This window comes from Arachis stenosperma, chromosome 6, assembly GCF_014773155.1.
Source record: "Arachis stenosperma cultivar V10309 chromosome 6, arast.V10309.gnm1.PFL2, whole genome shotgun sequence".
In the NCBI taxonomy this organism is placed as follows: Eukaryota; Viridiplantae; Streptophyta; class Magnoliopsida; order Fabales; family Fabaceae; genus Arachis; species Arachis stenosperma.
Window position 1 is genome coordinate 33,254,066 of NC_080382.1, and position 20,014 is coordinate 33,274,079.

General features: G+C 36.4%; 1 non-coding gene across 1 annotated transcript; it reads left to right on the forward strand.

The window, feature by feature from the left end:
- The first annotated feature begins 17,465 nt into the window (after positions 1 to 17,465).
- LOC130938312 (small nucleolar RNA R71) lies at positions 17,466 to 17,573 on the forward strand. The gene has a single exon (XR_009069482.1). It is a non-coding gene; the product is annotated as a small nucleolar RNA R71 (small nucleolar RNA).
- Positions 17,574 to 20,014: the final 2,441 nt, after the last annotated feature.

A 20,014-nucleotide genomic window follows, 5' to 3' on the forward strand; every position in this document is an offset into this window, starting at 1 on the left:
TTCTGTCGTGCTATCTGACTCAACTAGCGTAAGCTGAATGGATCTTGTGTTTGTCGGTCTTCTTCCTTCTCTGTTTTCTTTTTTTGTCCTTTTCATTTTCTCGTTAAGGAAGAACTTGATTTTCCAAAGAGTGAAGGATCTTTAGCTGGTAGCGTTAACATTCTTTCCCCTGCTGGTTGCTACATTGGATTGCTATTCTTTTTGCTTTTCCTCCAAATCTGACCCCAATTTGTTCTAAACCTATGCTCTGTATTTATTTCTGTTACATGTATTGTTAAATTGCCTTGTTTAAACAACCATTAGAGTTCCTCAAGTTGAATCCTCTTGCTTTAATTCCTATTCTAGTGGATGGAGATTTTGTTCTTGCTGAATCCTTAGCCATTATTATGGTTGGTCCTCCAACTCATGATTTTAATTTCCCTGTTTCTCTTATATATTCTTATTTATATTCAATTATTCATGTTCTCTATATATGCAGTATTTGGACGATAAGTATCCTCAATACCCTTTGCTGCCTTATGACGTTCCCAAAAGAGCACTCAATTTTCAGGTACACCTGCTGTTTAATCTTAAGCTCTAGTCCTTTTTGTTACTTGGCTTTCTAATCATCTTATCCACTCTCCACAGGTTGCACATATTGTTTTGCTGAATAACATCATTGAGAAAAAAGGTTGGCCCTCATGAAAAACTTCCTTGGGCACAAAGTGTCATTAGAAAGGGCTTCACAGGTGACACTTCACTGAATACCATTAAGATATATTCTGGTTTGTTACTTCCAAACCAATTATTCATTTGAGTGGTTTTTTTTCTTGCCTTAATTAAATGTTGCATATTTTTCATTATTTTCAACACTTGAAAAGCTACTGAAAGATCATGCAGGGAGATATGCCACTGGAGATGAAATTTTTCTGGTACTTGCAATTCATATGACAATGCTCAATTACTATTATTATACCATGTGTGTTTGTATGCGTATTTTTATACTTAAATTTAGCTGCAGCACTTTATGCATCTTTGGGGGACTAGGCATATGACTGGTTATGGGAATCAATTCCTTTTTGTGATAATAACAACTATTATTATAATATTTTTGTACTTAAATTTATGCTGCACTTAAATTTTTATACAAGCATGTTTACTCATCTTAATTGGATGTGGCAACACTTTTTAATGAACAACTATTATTATAATATTAGTATTCCTTTGAAAGCATATCTTTGGAATGTGAACTTGGATTTTTACCTTAGCAACTTGTAAGGCATCTTTCTAAGTATAATAATTGGATGATCAATTCTTCCTCACCCTGTTTGTCCATGTATTTTGCGATATTGTTCTGTTTGATTGGCCTTTATGGTTAACAAAATCGAACCAATTACCGAACCTACGGTTACTAGGATCAATATGGTTGAGCCGGCATAAACACCCTTTTGACTAGGTAGCATTCACCATTCAACCAACCTATCCTATAAGGCTGCCTCTTACTCATGCTTGTGGCAGTTATCAATAAGATCATTGCAATCCCAAAGCTAAGCCTGCCAACCATCACATCATTCAAATTTTATTACTGCATTAGGGGCAAAGCTTTTTTGTTCTTCTATTGTGTACAATTGAATTTGTGCTATAGAGTTCCTATTCTTATTATGTAATTTGTATTAATGGAATTCAAAACAGTGTAGGGGCATTTGAGTTTTGAAATACCTTTAATTCTTATTATTAGTCTTCAATATGTAGTGCAAGATCACTTGGAGGATTTTAATTGGTGTTGCCGTAGAAAATGTAATCCGACAGCCCATATTTCAGAGGTAAGCAGCACTATATTTCTCAAAATTTGGAGGTGAAAAAGTTTCTGATTAATGTACTAGTTTATGAAGTTTTATTCATTAATTTGTCTTCAATTTTTTAAGCCATTTGCTTCAATTTACTTGTGTAACTTGATGTATTCTTGAATTGTGTTTTGGGTTCTGATTCACCAGGGGATTCATGTTTGGTCCGTCAATTGCATTGGGGATATTGGTGCAAAATTGTTATATCTGTCTCAATTCATTTTTAATTTTACAATTTAGGTTGATAATTCTCACTTTACTCTTTGAAGCAACGCTGTTTTTCCCACTTGAAATTAAGCTGATTGGCATGATTCTGGGAATTTAGCATTCCACTTTAATGAGAATAATAAAAAACTAACAAGCTGAGAAGAGAAAAAGTAAGTGATCAATCAAATAGATACTGTGGTATTGTATCTTATTTATCTAAAATATCAAATCTGCTAAATCAAAGTGCTTACTACTTTTGATAGGTAACGAGCTATTAGAATGCTTTTAGTTTTGTTTAAGGTGAGTAACTGTTATAGTTGTTTGGTAAATAATGCTGGGATTGGTTTGGGTGATAAATATCCTATTGGCAGTAAAGTTCAAGCTGTTTGAAGTGAAGATAGGTAATGGTATATTCAGCAATTAATTTCTTTTTCTTTGTCCATTTATTCAGCTATTAGTATAATGATCATATATATTTTAGTATTTCAACTCAGTTTGTGATCTTACTATTTTGATTTAGTTAATTTCTATTTACACTACTTTTGTGTACCTTTAGAAGAATTTTGTTGTTTAAACTTCTTAGAAGTGCAAGTATTTTTTGCAGCAGCCCCGCTAGGAATGAACAAGGGAATGAACACTGATATAATTGTTAAGGTCAAGAGTTTTCTTGATGGTGACGAAGATCAGCATGAAAAAGATGTGTTTGAGAAGAATTTGAAGGCGCTTCAGAAGATTTTTTAGTCATTATGCCAAGATTAGAAGATTGACGATTTTCTGTTTGTTAAGCTCTTATCGGATATAGAGTGTAAGCTTTGCATTTTAATTGATGTGATATAAGTTTTATGTGACTTAAATTAACTTAAGTTATATTTTGATTGTTAATTGCTTCTTAAGATTATGTCTTTGAATTATGTAAGGATAATTTTTATTGTTTAAAAAAATTATTTAGTATAATTATGTGTTTAATTTTATTTTATAATATTTAACTCATTTAATTAAAAATGTAGAATTATATATGTAATAATATTATTAAATATTATGTTGTATAAAAAATTATTAGAATATTATATACATACAGAAAATAAAAAAATAAAAAAAATAATGAGGGACCTAAGGCTACACTTTATAGAGTAGCTATGGTTATACAGAAAATAAAAAAAAATAATAAGGGACCTAAGGCTACGCTTATAAAAAGTAGCTATGGTATACAATGTGGCTATGCTTTACAAGTGATGCAGTAGCGTTGAAAAGCGTAGCCTATTCTGAAAAAATGAAAGCTGAAAAGCGTAGCGTTTGGTCCTAGATATCATCACTTGAAAAGCGTAGCCTATTCCCAAACGCCAGAAGCGTAGCCCTTGGTACAGAAAAACATAGCCTTTGAGAATAGGCAACGACCGAATAGGAATCACCCCAAAAAGCGTAGCCGTAGCCTAAGGCATCATTTTTTTTCACTTTTGGCTACACTTTTCAAGTGTACTTGAATGGGTGTTTTTCTTGTAATGGAGTAGAGTATTAATTTAAAACTAAATTTAATCCAATATAATTAACTTTAAGAATACTATTTATCTTTTCAACTTACAAATTATTTTTAATTAAGAGCTCTAATTTAAAATTAGAAATAAATAAATAAATTTTCTTTTAGTTCATAAAATTAATCAAAACCTTCAATTATTCAACTTAAATGGTATAAAATTCTTATTATTTTCAATTACTAAAACTTTAAATTCCTAATATGAAAATACTCAATTATTTAAAAAATTGTATAAATCCTAATAGATTTTAAACTTAAAGTATCCTAAAATATAGTTTAATTATTTTTAGGAAAATAATTTTCTTTAAATAAAAATATCAACAAATATAATAAATTAAAAATAACTTGCTATTTAATTTTCAAAAATTTGGACTCTTACAATTTTCACCATATACCAAAAGTGACTCTATACAACCACAGAGAACATAAAATATCAATATAACTAGAAAAAAATCACTAACTACAAAAATATAAGAAAGTGGGATACCACTGGATCCAGTGGTATGGAAACAACATTCTGGGTATTATTTGGTTGAACTCCTTTCGCATCCTATGCAAATAGAAAACAACATCTCAGCTTCTTTCATGCATATAAACAATAATTAGAATATAACATAACAAATAAAATCATTTAACCTATTCTGGAGGTTGATCTGTAGGTTCTTGTGATGATTGGTTTCTATTTTGTTATTGCTTTGCCATCTTTCTCTTTGGTTGCCAATTTGGGTTTGCAGGTGCTCCTTTGCAAGTCCTGTGGTAGTATCCCTCCTGTCCACATTTACTACCTGTAACTTGAAAGACTTCTTCACCTTATTACCTTGTGGTGGCATTTGAGACTCATCCACCACATCAACAATCCTTTTTTTGGTTGGTCTTCTAGGGGGTCTCTTAATTATTGGTGCCTCTAGTCGCAGCCTATTAGTTTCCTCCAAAAACTCTTTACCAATTTGCTTGTTACCCAAGTTCTGTCAATCATGTTACTTGTAAATCCCATAAAATTAGTAAATGATTAGTCAATAAATTAAATTTGAATAAAGGAAATTAAAAATGTGAATTTTATATTAAAATAGGATAGAGCTAATTAAAACAAAAATTTTGACACTAATTTCAAAGAATTTGATCTAAGATTGGGCCGAATGGACCGAATCGATTGAACCAAGCCCAAAAGGGGCCCAAGGCCCAACCCTTTCGGCCCAAGTAACTTAATGAAATTCCTCTCTCCTTCCACATTCAGCCAAGAATGCTGAAACAAGCTAAGGGGAAGAGAAGAGAAGGTTCCAACCTAGCACCTTGATAAACCCATATTTTATGATATATTTTGTGCTTAATCTGAGTGATTTATTCAATCCTTCACCCACTTATTCATATTAATTGCATGGTTTTACTTTTCCTCCCTTATTATGTGATGTATGTGAAAAACATGTTTCCTATGCTTTAGAATTAATTATTTTAATTACCTTTATTTCCATTCGATGCCATGATTAGTGTGTTGAGTAGTTTCAGATCTTCTAAGGCAGGAATGACTTAAAGGATGGAAAAGAGAACATACAAAAATAGAAGGAAAGCGTAAAACAGAGTTTTTGGAGAAACTAGCATCGACGCGACCGCATGGACGATGCGACCGCGTGCCAAGAGCGAAGAAACAGCGACGTGGCCGCATGACTGACGCGACCGCGTGCCTAAAGAAGAACACCTATGACGCGGCCGCATGACTGACGTGACCGCACGACAAAGAAAACTCCAATCAACGCGACCGCGTGACCCACGCGGACGCGTGACAGAGGCCACGCACCAGAAATTGCAGAAAACGCTCATAGCGGATTCTGAAGCCCTTTTTGGCCCAAATCCAAGTTCAGAAGGCATAGACCAGAGGTTATGAGGTGTGGGAATGCATCCATTCAGGGAGTCTCGGCATTTTTAGTTACTTTCTATGATTTAGATCTAGTTTGGAGAGAGGTTCTCTCCTCTCTCTCTTTAGGATTAGAATTTAGGATTTAGGACTTCTCTTAGTTTTATGAGTGACTCTCAATCCCAGGTTCAATGTTCTTTTACTCTATGTTATTTCTTATTTTCAGACATTTGAATACTTGCTTGTATTAGTTATGTTGCCTATTTGGCTTATGCTACATTCATGTTATGATTTTCTTATTTAATGCTATTTGAGGTATTTCAGTTTAATATTGCTTTCTTTATTTATGCCATTGATTATTCTCAATCTGAAGGCAATTTTTATTCCAGCAGATTTAAATTCTTTTCCTTTTGGTCTTGGTTGAGAAATCAGTAACTCAGGAGTTATCTTAGCTCAACATAATTGATAACTGTTATCCTTGCTAAGTGAACTGAACTTCAATAATCCCAACCTTTTTTTAGGAAATAAATAGGATTCGAAGGTCAACTAATTAGTCCCTTGACTTTCCTTTACTTTAGCAAATGTTGACTAAGTGGAATTAAGATTTAACTTTCATTATTATTGATAAGAATAACTAAGTCTGGACTCCTAATTTCTCCTACCTTGCCAAAGGGTTTGCTTTACAGTATTTATTTATTTTAATTGTCATTTAAATTATTTGCCATATTTATTCCTCATTCTCAAAACCCCAATTTTATCTTTTTCATAGCCAATAATAAGAACATACCTCCCTGCAATTCCTTGAGAAGACGACCCGAGGTTTAAATACTTCGGTTATCAGTTTATTTAGGGGTTTGTTACTTGTGACAACCAAAACGTTTGTATGAAAGGACTTTTGTTGGTTTAGAAGCTATACTTGCAACAGGAATTTATTCTGAATTCTATACCACGCAAAAGTTCTCTCATCAAAATGGCGTCGTTGCCGAGGATTTGGGCTCTTTTTGATGTTAGGATTTTTGCTAGTAAAGAATTTTATAAAGTTGCGTTGTAAGTATAGATTCTAAACCAACAGAAATCCCTTCGTACAAACGTTTTGGTTGTCACAAGTAACAAACCCCTAAATAAATTGATAACCGAAGTATTTAAACCTCGGGTCGTCTTCTCAAGGAATTGCAGGGAGGTATGTTCTTATTATTGGTTATGAGTTTTTAAATTGGGGGTTTTAAGAATGAGGAATGAATATGGCAAATAATTTAAATGGCAGTTAAAATAAATAAATACTGTAAAGCAAACTTTTGGCAAGGTATGAGAAATTGGAAGTCCAGACTTAGTTATTCTTATCAATAATATTGAAAGTTGAATCTTAATTCTACTTAGTCAACCTTTGCTAAAGCAAAGGAAAGTCAAGGGACTAATTAGTTGACCTTCGAATCCTATTTATTTCCTAAGAATAGGTTGGGATTATTGAAGTTCAGTTCAATTAGCAAAGATAACAGTTATCAATTATGTTGAGCTAAGATAACTCCTGAGTTACTGATTTCTCAACCAAGACCAAAAGGAAAAGAAATTAAATCTGCTGGAATAAAAATTGTCTTCAGATTGGGAATAATCAATGGCATAAATAAAGAAAGCAATATTAAACTGAAATACCTCAAATAGCATTAAATAAGAAAATCATAACATGAATGTAGCATAAGCCAAATAGGCAACATAACTAATACAAGCAAGCATTCAAATGTCTGAAAATAAGAAATAACATAGAGTAAAAGAACATTGAAACTGGGATTGAGAGTCACTCCTAAAACTAAGAGAAGTCCTAAATCCTAAATTCTAATCCTAAAGAGAGAGAGGAGAGAACCTCTCTCCAAACTAGATCTAAATCATAGAAAGTAACTAAAAATGCCGATCTCTTCCTCAATGGATGCATTCCTCCACTTCATAACCTCTGGTCTATGACTTCTGGACTTGGATTTGGGCCAAAAAGGGCTTCAGAATCCGCTATGAGCGTTTTCTGCAATTTCTGGTGCGTGGCCTCTGTCACGCGTCCGCGTGGGTCACGCGGTCGCTTCGATTGGAGTTTTCTTTGTCGCGCGATCGCGTCAGTCATGCGGCCGCGTCATAGGTGTTCTTCTTTAGGCGCACAGTCGCGTCAATCATGCAGCCGCGTCACTGTTTCTTCGCTCTTGGCACGCGGTCGCGTCGTCCATGCGGTCGCGTGGATGCCTATTTCTCCAAAAGCTCCGTTTTACCCTTTCCTTCCATTTTTGTATGTTCCCTTTTCCATCCTTTAAGTCATTCCTGCCTTAGAAGATCTGAAACTACTCAACACACTAATCATGGCATCAAATGGAAATAAAGGTAATTAAAATAATTAATTCTAAAGCATAGGAATAAGTGGGTGAAGGATTGAATAAATCATTCAGATTAAGCACAAAATATATCATAAAATATGGGTTTATCAACCTCCCCACACTTAAGTAATAGCATGTCCTCATGCTATGTCGAAGGTAAAAAGTAAGGTTTGAAGTGGTTGGATGCCATGCAATGCAATTCTAATATAAATGCAATTAACTAAATGCATGATGCAATTCTAATTTATTCACTCATATATAAAGCTTACATGTAGTAAAATCAATTCACTTTCTCAAGGAATCATATATATATATATATATATATATATATATATATATATATATATATATATATATATATATAGCCAACCTTAGATAATGATAAAGCACTTTTACAATTGAGATGGGAGAGAAAAACATTTTATAAACTTGCAAGACAATTAGTAAATTAAGCATAGATATATGTTAATGAGTTATTGAACCCTCACTGGATTTTGTGTTTACTCTCCAATCACTCAGTGTTTATTGGGTTAATCACTCTTATTCTTCTTTTTATCCTTACTTTCTATAACTTTGTTTTTCCTCTAATCAATCAACAATTATAAAATATAGACACACCAAAAATCATGAGGTCTTTAATTAAGGTTGTAATGGGGCCAAGGTAAAGGTGAGGGTATATGTATAAGGCTAAGTGAGCTGATAAGTGAATCCTTAATTAGTCTAAGATCTCACCTAACATACATAATTTCTAAAGTAAAGCTTCTTTACCTATTTTCCCACATTTTTTTTCACTTTTTATGTCACATGCTCATATTTTGTTCTTATACCATGTGCATTTGCTTTAATTTGTACTTTTCTTTTTTTTTTAATGCACATGGTAATTAATTATTTTAATTTTACATGAGCATGCTTCCTAAAATGTCTTTATTCTTTTCAACTTTTTTACCTTTGTTTCTATCATCTATGTTCCTAAAAAGTTTCTCCACACTTAAACAATTACACTATTTCTATCTTAAGCTAACCAAGGATTCAACTTGGGATTTTTTAATTTGTTTTTCTGCTTAAGGTTAGTGATGTGGTTATAAAACAAAAGGGATTAAAAGGCTCAAGGGGGTTAACAAGGGTGATGTAAAAGGTAGGCTTTATTTGGGATAAGTGAGTTAAAATCAAACAAGGCCTCAATCACTCTCTTGGTATGTATCTATATTCTATAATCGGACATATAGATTAAAACAAATCAAAGAACACCAGAATAAAAAAGAAGGAAGGAACACACAGGAATAAGATATTATGGTTTAAATGTAACCATACAATTAAGCTCAAAACTCACAGGCTGTATGTTCTCAGACTCATAAATCATATATCATTCATATATGTCATGCAGGTTTAGTTAAAATTTCCCATTATTCTCAATGTAAAATATATTAGATGGCTAAATTTTTGGTGTTCTTCCTTGATGAAATGTTGTTAACTTAACTACATGATGTAATACTTTATATACAAAGTGTGTGGATTGTTTTGATCTTGTTTAAATTTTCTAGTCTACTCCTTTTATTTTGATCAAATAAAACTATTATATGCCAAAAGGGTAAACTATACTAATTAATCCATTAATAAGTTAGAATTTCAAACTAAACTAAATAACTAAAATATGAACTAAAAATGCAAAATGCAAAAAAAGAGTAGAAATACATAAAAGTAGCAATGTATAAGTACTCAGAAAATAACAATAGAAAAGAAAAATACAGAAAAATATCCAAAATAAAAGAGAAGAGTCTGTAGTGGTTCACCAAGATAATACACCAGAGATGGCGACCTTCCCACACTTAAAATGGATCATCGTCCCTGATGCTCAGTCAAGCCGGGTGTGAAGGGGTGTCATCACTGGTAGGAATAGTAGCTGGAGTCTCGGTGGTGGTGGGCTGAGGATCTGGCTGCTGTAGAGGAGGTGCTGACTGGATTGGGATCTCAGGATCTGCAGCCTCAATCTGATGTGGAACCTCTACCTGGGGAGCAGCCTGCTCTGTGCCTGCCTGCGGATGGATCTCCTCCTGGGAATGAGTCTCCTCCTCGTGCTCATCCGCCTCCTCCTCTGATGGCTCTGATGGTGTGAGGCTCGGAGGGGATGTCACTGCCTTGTCGGATCATCAGCTTCAGATGCTCATAGCGTCACTTGCTGCGATGCTCCGATCTCTCATAACGGCGCCGGTGACGGCCCTCCATCTGATCTAGCTGTCGGAACAAGCGGTGCACGAGGCGGTACACTGGCTCTGAGGCAGGTGGAGGTGCAGTGGTGGCAGCAGGGGCAGTTGTGGAGGAAGAGGGTCTGGCGGACGGTGGGGCTGTCTCATCAGTAGCAGTGAAGGGTGGTAGTTTGTAGCCCAAAGCGAGGAAGTTTCTACTGTGAGGAATGATCTTCCTACAGTCCGCAGCCGGTGGTCTCTCATCGGCATCCTCCCATGGCACGTCAGCTCGGCGGCCCAGCTGTGTCACCAAATAGGGAAAAGGGAGAGTGCCTCAGACGTGGACCCTGGCCATATAATGCCGGATAAATCGTGGCAAGTACAGGTCCTTACCCTCCATCACACACCATAGGAGGGTGATCATAGCAGCCGGAATCTCTGTCTCATGAGTACTCGGCATCACATAATTACTCAGGATCTGATGCCATAACCGAGCCTCATCATTTAAGTAAATCCGCTTGATTCCCTTAGGCATGGTGGTATCCTGACCCATTTCCCACGGAACAGTCGGGTCAAAGGCTATCCTTGCCTTGACAGCATCCTAATCAAACCTCAAGAAACGCATGTCCTCCTCAGCCTTTTTGTAATTATCAGGCTGATCGAACTTGGGTGGGAGCTGTAGAATGTCCTCTATGGCCTCTTCAGTGACCAGAATCTGCTTTCCCCTTAGGAGTACTGCATCCAGGGAAGTCAAGAAGTAGTTGCAGTAGAATTCCCTTACCCAAGATGCGTTCCTCAGCCAAATTTCTCTCCAGAAAGAACCAGCCTCTTTATTTGATTTGCTCAGTGGTGTATTGCTGGAGTTCTCCTGGGATCTTCAGAGTCCTCTCTAGATATAGGTTCCTGGAGGTTGCAAACACCGGATACTTAAGCTCATAGTACCGGTTTGCAAATTTCACTGGATCATTGGCAGGGAGCAGCTGGTCAGCTTTCTCCTGTTGGGTAAAGTTCTTCTCCCTCCAAGAGGAGTCATGCATCAGATCGATGATGGACATGGAGGATTCTCCTCTTTTACGCTTGCCAGTAGTAGCCTTGCCTTTTCCTTTCCTCTGGGAGGCAGACATCCTGAAAAATGAAAAACCAGGATATATAAAAATAGGAAAGCAAATAGGCATATAGTCAAAGAAAACACAAAGTGGCAAGGGAGAAATAAAATAAGGAAAATGAGTTTATTAAATGTGCTTAAGGATTGTATAGGAGTGAAAAGTTCAAAAGGAAAAATTCACAATCAAAATGTAATTGAATTCATGTTAAATAGAAAAATTATCATTATGCCATGGTTAGAAGGTTAAAAGAAAGTGAAAAGCTAGAGAAAATGTTTTAAAAGGTTAGTTTGGTTAGTGTTGAAAAAGAGTTCAGGAAATTAGAATTAGTAAGTCAGTAGGATAAAAATTGGGTTAAGGTAAGTGACATAATGAAAAATTCCAAGTAACAAGGATTCACAGGTAGGAACTATAAGTAACTCATAACCAAACAAGGAAAACAGGTTGATGTTGATTCAAGTAGATATAAAGGAAGTAAAAATTGGAATCAAACATCACAGATGCAGTTTATGAACCAGGAAATCAAAAAGGATAATGAAGCTTGCCTTGGCATTCATGAAATGGTTTGGGTAAAGCAGAGGAAAACAGAGTTCAAAATACCAAACCAAAACATGAATGAGAACGTTTTACAGAAATTTGGGCAGCATTCTGGCTAAAATTGGATATTCCCGAAAAATAAACAGTAATCAAATAGTTCATATGAATTAAAATTAAAGCTTGCAATTACATATAAGGAATATAATCATGAAAATTCAGTGTAAAGAGCAGCATGAAATAAGAATTTGCAGCATATGAACTAACATCAGAGCAGCAGCAGGATTGCAAAAACATAAAGCAATAAACACGAACGGTGCAAGTAAACAGTCCTAAATCCACTAACCACAACTTAAGCTACCTAACAACCTAAAAATCCACTACAGCATGCATATCTATCTATCCTAATGATGAACAAAAACAGAAAAAAAAATTTAAAATAACTGCGAAGGATAGAAAGGCAGCGTTCGTCGGAACCTGATAGGTGTAAGAAGTAGAATGGGGCAAAAAAAAGCGGCTGGGTGATGGTTGCGGCGGCGTCCGGTGCGGTGGAGGGGGGTGGTTCGGCGGTTCGGGCAGTGGCGGGGTAGGGGGAATAAGGGGGAAGGGAGGTGGTACTGGTGGGACGCGGCGGTTGGTGGCGGCGGTGGGTGGTGGTGATTGCGAAGGGGGGCAGGGGCGGTGGAGGAAGAAGAAGAGGGAAGAAGAGGAAGAATGGGGGAGGGGGTGGTGCGGCGGCGGGGTCTGGGTGGTTGACGGCGTCGGGCGGTGGCGGAGGTGGTGGTTGGGTGGAGGTGGCTGGATTGGAGAAGAAGAGAGGGAGGAGAGCCTGCTTTGTAGTCCTTTTTCAGCCTCCTCTCAGATTTTTGCTCAGGTCCCTCAATTTCAGCCAGAGAATACCTGAAATCACAGAAAAATACACAAACTCATAGTAAAGTCCAGAAATGTGAATTTTGCATAAAAACTAATAAAAAACATCCCTAAAAGTAGCTAGATCCTACAAAAAACTACCTAAAAACAATGCCAAAAAGCGTATAAATTATCCGCTCATCACAACACTAAACTTAAATTGTTGCTTGTCCCCAAGCAACTGAAGTTCAAATTGGATAAAAAGAAGAGAATACACTATAAATCCCAAAATATCAATGAATATTAGTTCTAATTAGATGAGTGGGACTTGTAGCTTTTTGCTTCTGAACAGTTTTAGCATCTCACTTTATCCTTAGAAGTTTAGAATGATTGGCATCCATAGGAACTCAGAGTTCAGATAGTGTTATTGATTCTCCTAGTTAAGTATGTTGATTCTTGAACACAGCTACTTTTATGAGTCTTGGCCGTGGCCCTAAGCACTTTGTTTTCCAGTATTACCACCGGATACATAAATGCCACAGACACATGACTGGGTGAACCTTTTCAGATTCTGACTCAGCTTTGCTAAAGTTCCCATTTAGAGGTGTCCAGGGTTCTTAAGCACACTCTTTTTGCTTTGGATCATGACTTTAACCACTCAATCTCAATCTTTTCACTTGGACCTGCATGCCACAAGCACATGGTTAGGGACAGCTTGATTCAGCCGCTTAGGCCAGGATTTTATTCCTTTAGGCCCTCCTATCCATTGATGCTCAAAGCCTTGGATCCTTTTTACCATTGCCTTTTGGTTTTAAGGGATATTGGCTTTTTCTGCTTGCTTTTTCTCTTTCTTTCTTTTTTTATTTTCACCATTTTTTCTCTTCTTTTTTTCACTGCTTTTTCTTGCTTCAAGAATCAATTTTATGATTTTTCAGATCATCAATATCATTTCTCTTTTTCATCATTCTTTCAAGAGCCAACAATTTTAACATTCATAAATAACAAGATAAAAAATATGAACTGTTCAAGCATTCATTCAGAAAACAAAAAGTATTGTCACCACATCAATATAATTAAACTAATTTCAAAGTTGAATTCGAAACTCATGTACTTCTTGTTCTTTTGTATTAAAAACATTTTTCATTTAAGAAAGGTGAAGGATTCATGGAATTATTCATAGGCTTAAGACATAGTTACTAAATACTAATGACCATGTAGTAAAGACTCAAAACATAGACAAACATAAAGCATAAAACCGAAAAACAGAGAGATAAGAACAAGGAAGTTAAGGAATGAGTCCACCTTAGTGAGTGTGGCACCTTCTTCTTGAAGAACCAATGGTGTTCTTGAGCTCCTCTATGTCTCTTCCTTGCCTTTGTTGCTCCTGCCTCATAGCTCTTTGATCTTCTCTAATCTCATTGAGAATGATGGAGTGCTCTTGGTGTTCCACCCTTAATTGGTTCATGTTATGACTCAATCCTTCTAGAGAAGTGTTGAATTATTCCCAATAGTTGTTTGGAGGAAAATGCATCCCTTGAGGCATCTCAGGGATTTCTTGATGATGAGCTTCCTCATGCGTCTCTTGAGATCCATGAATGGGCTCTCTTGTTTGCTCCATCCTCTTCTTAGTGATGGGCTTGTCCTCTTCAATGAGGATGTCTCCTTCTATGACAACTCCAGCTAAGTTGCATAGATGGCAAATTAGGTGAGGAAAAGCTAGGCTTGCCAAGGTAGAGGGCTTTTCGGCTACTTTGTAGAGTTCTAGAGAGATGACTTCATGAACTTCTACTTCCTCTCCAATCATGATGCTATGGATCATGATGGCCTGATCCATAGTTACTTCGGATCGGTTGCTGGTGGGATGATGGAGCGTTGGATGAACTCCAACCATCCTCTAGCCACAGGCTTAAGGTTCAGTCTTCTCAATTGAACCAGCTTGCCTTTTGAGTCTCTTTTCCATTGAGCTCCTTCCACACATATGTCCATGAGGACTTGGTCCAACCTTTGATCAAAGTTGACCCTTCTAGTGTAGGGGCGTGCGTCTTCTTGCATCATAGGCAAGTTGAACGATAACCTTACGTTCTCCGGACTGAAATCTATGCATTTTCCTTGAACCATTGTAAGCCAATTCTTTGGGTTTGGGTTCATGCTTTGATCATGGTTCTTAGTGATCCATGCGTTTGCATAGAACTCTTGAACCGTTAAGATTCTGACTTATTGAATAGGATTAGAGAGAACTTCCCATCCTCTTCTTCTAATCTCTAGTCGGATCTCCGGATATTCGCCTTTTTTGAGCTTAAAAGGGACCTCAGGGATCACCTTTTTCTTGGCCACAACTTCATAGAAGTAGTCTTGATGGGCTTTTGAGATGAATCTCTCCATCTCCCATGACTCAGAGGTGGAAGCAATTGCCTTCCCTTTCCTCTTTCTTAAGGTTTCTCTGGCCTTAGGTGCCATCAATGGTTATGAAAAAACAAAAAAGCAATGCTTTTACCACACCAAACTTAGAATATTGCTCGCCCTCGAGCAAAAGAAGAAAGAATAGAAGAAGAAGAAGATATGGAGGAGAGGGAGAGAGGTTTGGGTTTCGGCCAAGGGGGAGAAGAAAGGGTTGTGTTGTGTGAAAATGAAGAAGGATGGATGGGTTTATATAGTGGAGGGAGAGGGGTTTGGGTTCGGTCATTTAGGGTGGGTTTGGGTGGGAAAGAGATTTTGAATTTGAAGGTAATGGGGTCCACAGATCCTGAGGTGATTGGTGAAGGGGTAATGGGGAAGAGAGATTGAGGTGATTGGTGAAGGGCATAGTGTTATTGGATTGTGTGAATAAGAGAGAAGTGGGGTAGGTGGGGATCCTATGGGGTCCACAGATCCTGAGGTGATCCTGTGGGGTCCACAGATCTTAAGGTGTAAAGAGTTTTTCATCCCTGCACCTTTTAGGCGTGTAAAACGTCCTCTGTATGCAATCCTGGCATTTAACGCCAGACTGCAGCTTGTTTCTAGTGTTAAACGCCCAAATGTAGCCTGTTTCTGGCATTTAACACCAGCCTGATGCTTGTTTCTGGCATTAAACGCCAGCTTGGTGCTTGTTTCTGGCGTTAAATGCCAGACAGATGCTTGTTTCTGGCGTTTAAATGCCAGACAGCTCTTCCTCCAGGGTGTGCTTTTTCTTCTGCTATTTTTGATTCTGTTTTTAATTTTTGCAATTGTTTTGTGACTCCACATGATCATAAACCTAATAAAACATAAAAGAACAATAGAAATATAGATAAGTAAAAATTGGGTTGCCTCCCAATAAGCGCTTCTTTAATGTCAATAGCTTGACAGTGAGCTCTCATGGAGTTTCACAGATGTTCAAAGCATGATGAGGGCCTCCCAACACCAAACATAGAGTTTGAATGTGGGGGCTTCTCAACACCAAACTTAGAGTTTGGTTGTGGTCTCCCAACACCAAACTTAGAGTTTGATTGTGGGGGCTTTGTTTGACTCTGTATTGAGAGAAGCTTTTCATGCTTCCTCTCCATGTTTGCTGAGGAAGAACCTTGAGCTTTAATCACAAGGTAGTCCCCATTCAATTGAAGGACTAGCTCTCCTCTGATAACATCAATCACAGCTCCTGCTGTGGCTAGGAAGGGTCTTCCAAGGATGATGCATTCATCCTCATCCTTCCCAGTGTCTAGGATTATGAAATCAGCAGGGATGTAAAGGCCTTTAACCTTCACTAACACGTCCTCTACCAATCCATAAGCTTGTTTTATTGACTTGTCTGCCATCTCTAATGAGATTCTTACGGCTTGTACCTCAAAGATCCCCAGTTTCTCCATTACAGAGAGTGGCATAAGATTTATACCTGACCCCAGGTCACACAGAGCCTTCTCAAAGGTCATGGTGCCTATGGTACAGGGTATTAAGGATTTACCAGGATCTTCTTTCTTTGAGGTAAAGTTTGCTGAACCCATGTATTTAGTTCACTAATGAGCAAGGGAGGTTCATCTTTCCAAGTCTCATTACCAAACAACTTGGCATTCAGCTTCATGATGGCTCCTAGATATTGAGCAACTTGCTCTTCAGTTACATCTTCATCCTCTTCAGAGGAAGAATAGTTCTCAAAGCTCATGAATGGCAGAAGAAAGTTTAATGGAATCTCTATGGTCTCTATATGAGCCTCAGATTCCTTTAGGTCCTCAATAGGGAACTCTTTTCTGTCTAGAGGACGTCCCATGAGGTCTTCCTTATTGGGATTCACGTCCTCCCCTTCCTCTTTGGATTCGGCCATTTTGATTATATCAATGGCCTTGCACTCTCTTTTTGGATTCTCTTCTGTATTGCTTGGGAGAGTACTAGGAGGAGTTTCAGTGATTTTCTTACTCAGCTGACCCACTTGTGCCTCCAAGTTTCTAATGGAGGACCTTGTTTCAGTCATAAAACTGAGAGTGGCCTTAGATAGACCAGAGACTAAGTTTCCTAAGCTAGAAGGATTCTGCTCATAATTCTCTGTCTGTTGCTGAGATGATAATGGAAAAGGTTTGCTATTGCTAAACCTGTTTCTTCCACCATTGTTATTATTGAAGCCTTGCTTCTGTGGATCCTTCCATGAAAAATTCAGATGATTTCTCCTTGAAGGGTTATAGGTGTTACCAAAGGCTTCACCCATGTAATTTACCTCTGCCATTGTAGGGTTCTCAGGATCATAAGCTTCTTCTTCAAAAGATGCATCTTTAGTACTGTTGGATGCATTTTGCAATCCATTCAGACTCTGAGATATCATATTGACTTGTTGGGTCAATATTTTGTTCTGAGCCAGTATGACATTCAAAGCATCAATTTCAAGAACTCCCTTCTTCTGAGGCGTCCCATTACTCACAGGATTCCTCTCAGAGGTGTACATGAATTGGTTATTTGTAACCATGTCAATGAGTTCTTGAGCTTCTGCAGGTGTTTTCTTTAGGTGAATGGATCCACATGCAGAATTGTCCAGTGACATCTTAGAGAACTCAGATAGACCATCATAGAAGTTATCCAAAATGGTCCACTCTGAAAGCATGTCAGAAGGACACTTTTTGGTCAACTTCTTGTATCTTTCCCAAGCTTCATAGAGGGATTCACCATCTTTTTACCTGAAGGTGTGAACATCCACTCTAAGCTTGCTCAGCTTTTAAGGAGGAAAGAACTTGGCCAAGAATGACGTGACCAGCTTATCCCAAGAGTCCAGGCTATCTTTAGGTTGTGAGTCTAACCATGTTCTAGTTCTGTCTCTTACAGCAAAAGGGAAAAGCATGAGCCTGTAAACTTCAGGATCTACTCCATTAGTCTTAACAGTATCACAGATCTGCAAGAACTCAGTTAAAAACTAATAGGGATCTTTGATGGAAGTCCATGAAACTTGCAGTTCTGTTGCATTAGAGCAACTAATTGAGGCTTCAGTTCAAAATTATTTGCTCTAATGGCAGGGATTGAGATGCTTCTTCCATAAAAATTAGAAGTAGGTGTAGTATAATCACCAAGCATCATCCTTGCATTGTTGGCATTGTTGTTATTTTTGGCTGCCATGTCTTCTTCTTTTTCGAATGTTTCTGTCAAGTCCTCTCCAGAGGGTTGTGCTTTAGCTTTCCTTAGCTTCCTCCTTAGAGTCCTTTCAAGTTCAGGATCTGCTTCAACAAGAATGTTCCTGTCCTTGCTCTTGCTCATATGAAAAAGAAGAGAACAGAAAAGAAGAGGAATCATCTATATCACAGTATAGAGATTCCCTTATGTGAGTAGAAGAAGAAAATTAGAAGAAAAGAGAAGAATAATATTTTTGTTTTTATTTTAATTATTAATTAAATTCGAATTTATAAAAAAGAATAAAATTAAAATTTAAAACAATTATTTAATTAAAAGAATTTTGAAAAAGGGTGAGGAATTTTTGAAAATTAGAGAGAGAAAAATAGTTAGGTGGTTTTGAAAAAGATAAGAAGTTAGAAAAGATTTTTAAATTGATTTTGAAAAAGATATGATTGAAAAGGATATGATCAAAAAGATATGATTGAAATTTATCTTGAAAAATATTTGAAAAACAAAAATTAAAAAGATTTGATTTTTAAAATTAAAATTGGTTACTTGACTAATAAGAAACTAAAAGATATGATTCTAGAATTTAAAGATTGAACCTTTCTTAACAAGAAAGTAACAAACTTCAAATTTTTGAATCAATCACATTAATTGTTAGTAAAGTTTTGAAAAATATGAAATAAAGATAAGAAAAAGATTTTGAAAATCAATTTTAAATAATTTTCGAAAATATAAAAGAAAAATGAAAAGGATTTGATTTTTGAAAAAGTTTTGAAAAGATAAGATTTTTAAAATTGAAATCTTGACTTGACTAACAAGAAATAACTTATTTTAAAAAATTTTGACTAAGTCAACCCAAAGATTTCGAAAATTATGAGGAAAATAAGGAAAATATATTTTTTTTGATTTTTTTGAATTTAATGAAGAGAGAGAAAAACAACTAAATGACTCAAAACATAAAAATTATGAATCAAAACACATGATGCATGCAAGAACACTATGAATGTCAAGATGAACACCAAGAACACTTTGAAGATCATGATGAATATCAAGAACTTATTTTTGAAAAATTTTTCAAGAATAGAAAAACATGCAAGACACCAAACTTAGAGATTTTTCATGTTTAGACACTATGGATTAAAAAATGCATATGAAAAATAACAAAAGACACAAAACAAGAAAATATGAAGATCAAACAAGAAGACTTGTCAAGAACAACTTGAAGATCATGACGAACACATGGAAGAATTTTTCGGAATTTTTTTTGAAATTTAAATGGATGTAATTGACACCAAACTTAAGAATTGACATTAGACTCAAACAAGAAACACAAAATATTTTTGGTTTTTATGATTTTATTATTTTTAAATTTTTTTTGGATTTTTTTCGAAAATATCTTTTTGGAAAAATGAAAACAAATAAAAAAATTTTGAAAGATTTTTGAAAACTTTTTGAAAAGAAAATTACCTAATCTGAGCAACAAGATGAACCGTCAGTTGTCCAAACTCGAACAATCCCCGGCAATGGCGCTAAAAACTTGATAGGCAAAATTGTGACTCATACTTTTCACAACTCGAACAATTCCTGGCAACGGCTCCAAAAACTTGGTGCACAATACCATGGTTCACACACATTCTTCACAACTTTGCACAACTAACCAGCAAGTGCACTGGGTCATCCAAGTAATAAACCTTACGTGAGTAACGGTCGATCCCACGGAGATTGTTGGTATGAAGCAAGCTATGGTCATCTTGTAAATCTCAGTTAGGCAGATTCTAATGGTTATAATGGTTTTCGAATATAAAGATAAATAAAGCATAAAATAAAGATAAAGATACTTATGTAATTCATTGGTGGGAATTTCTGATAAGCGCATGAAGATATTGTGTTCCTTCTGAATCTCTGTTTTCCTACTGCTTTCATACAATCATTCTTACTCCTTTCCATGGCAAGCTGTATGTTAGGGGATCGCCGTTGTTAATGGCTACCGTCCGTCTGGTGCACGAAATTGTGATCATCAATGGCGCCATCAACATG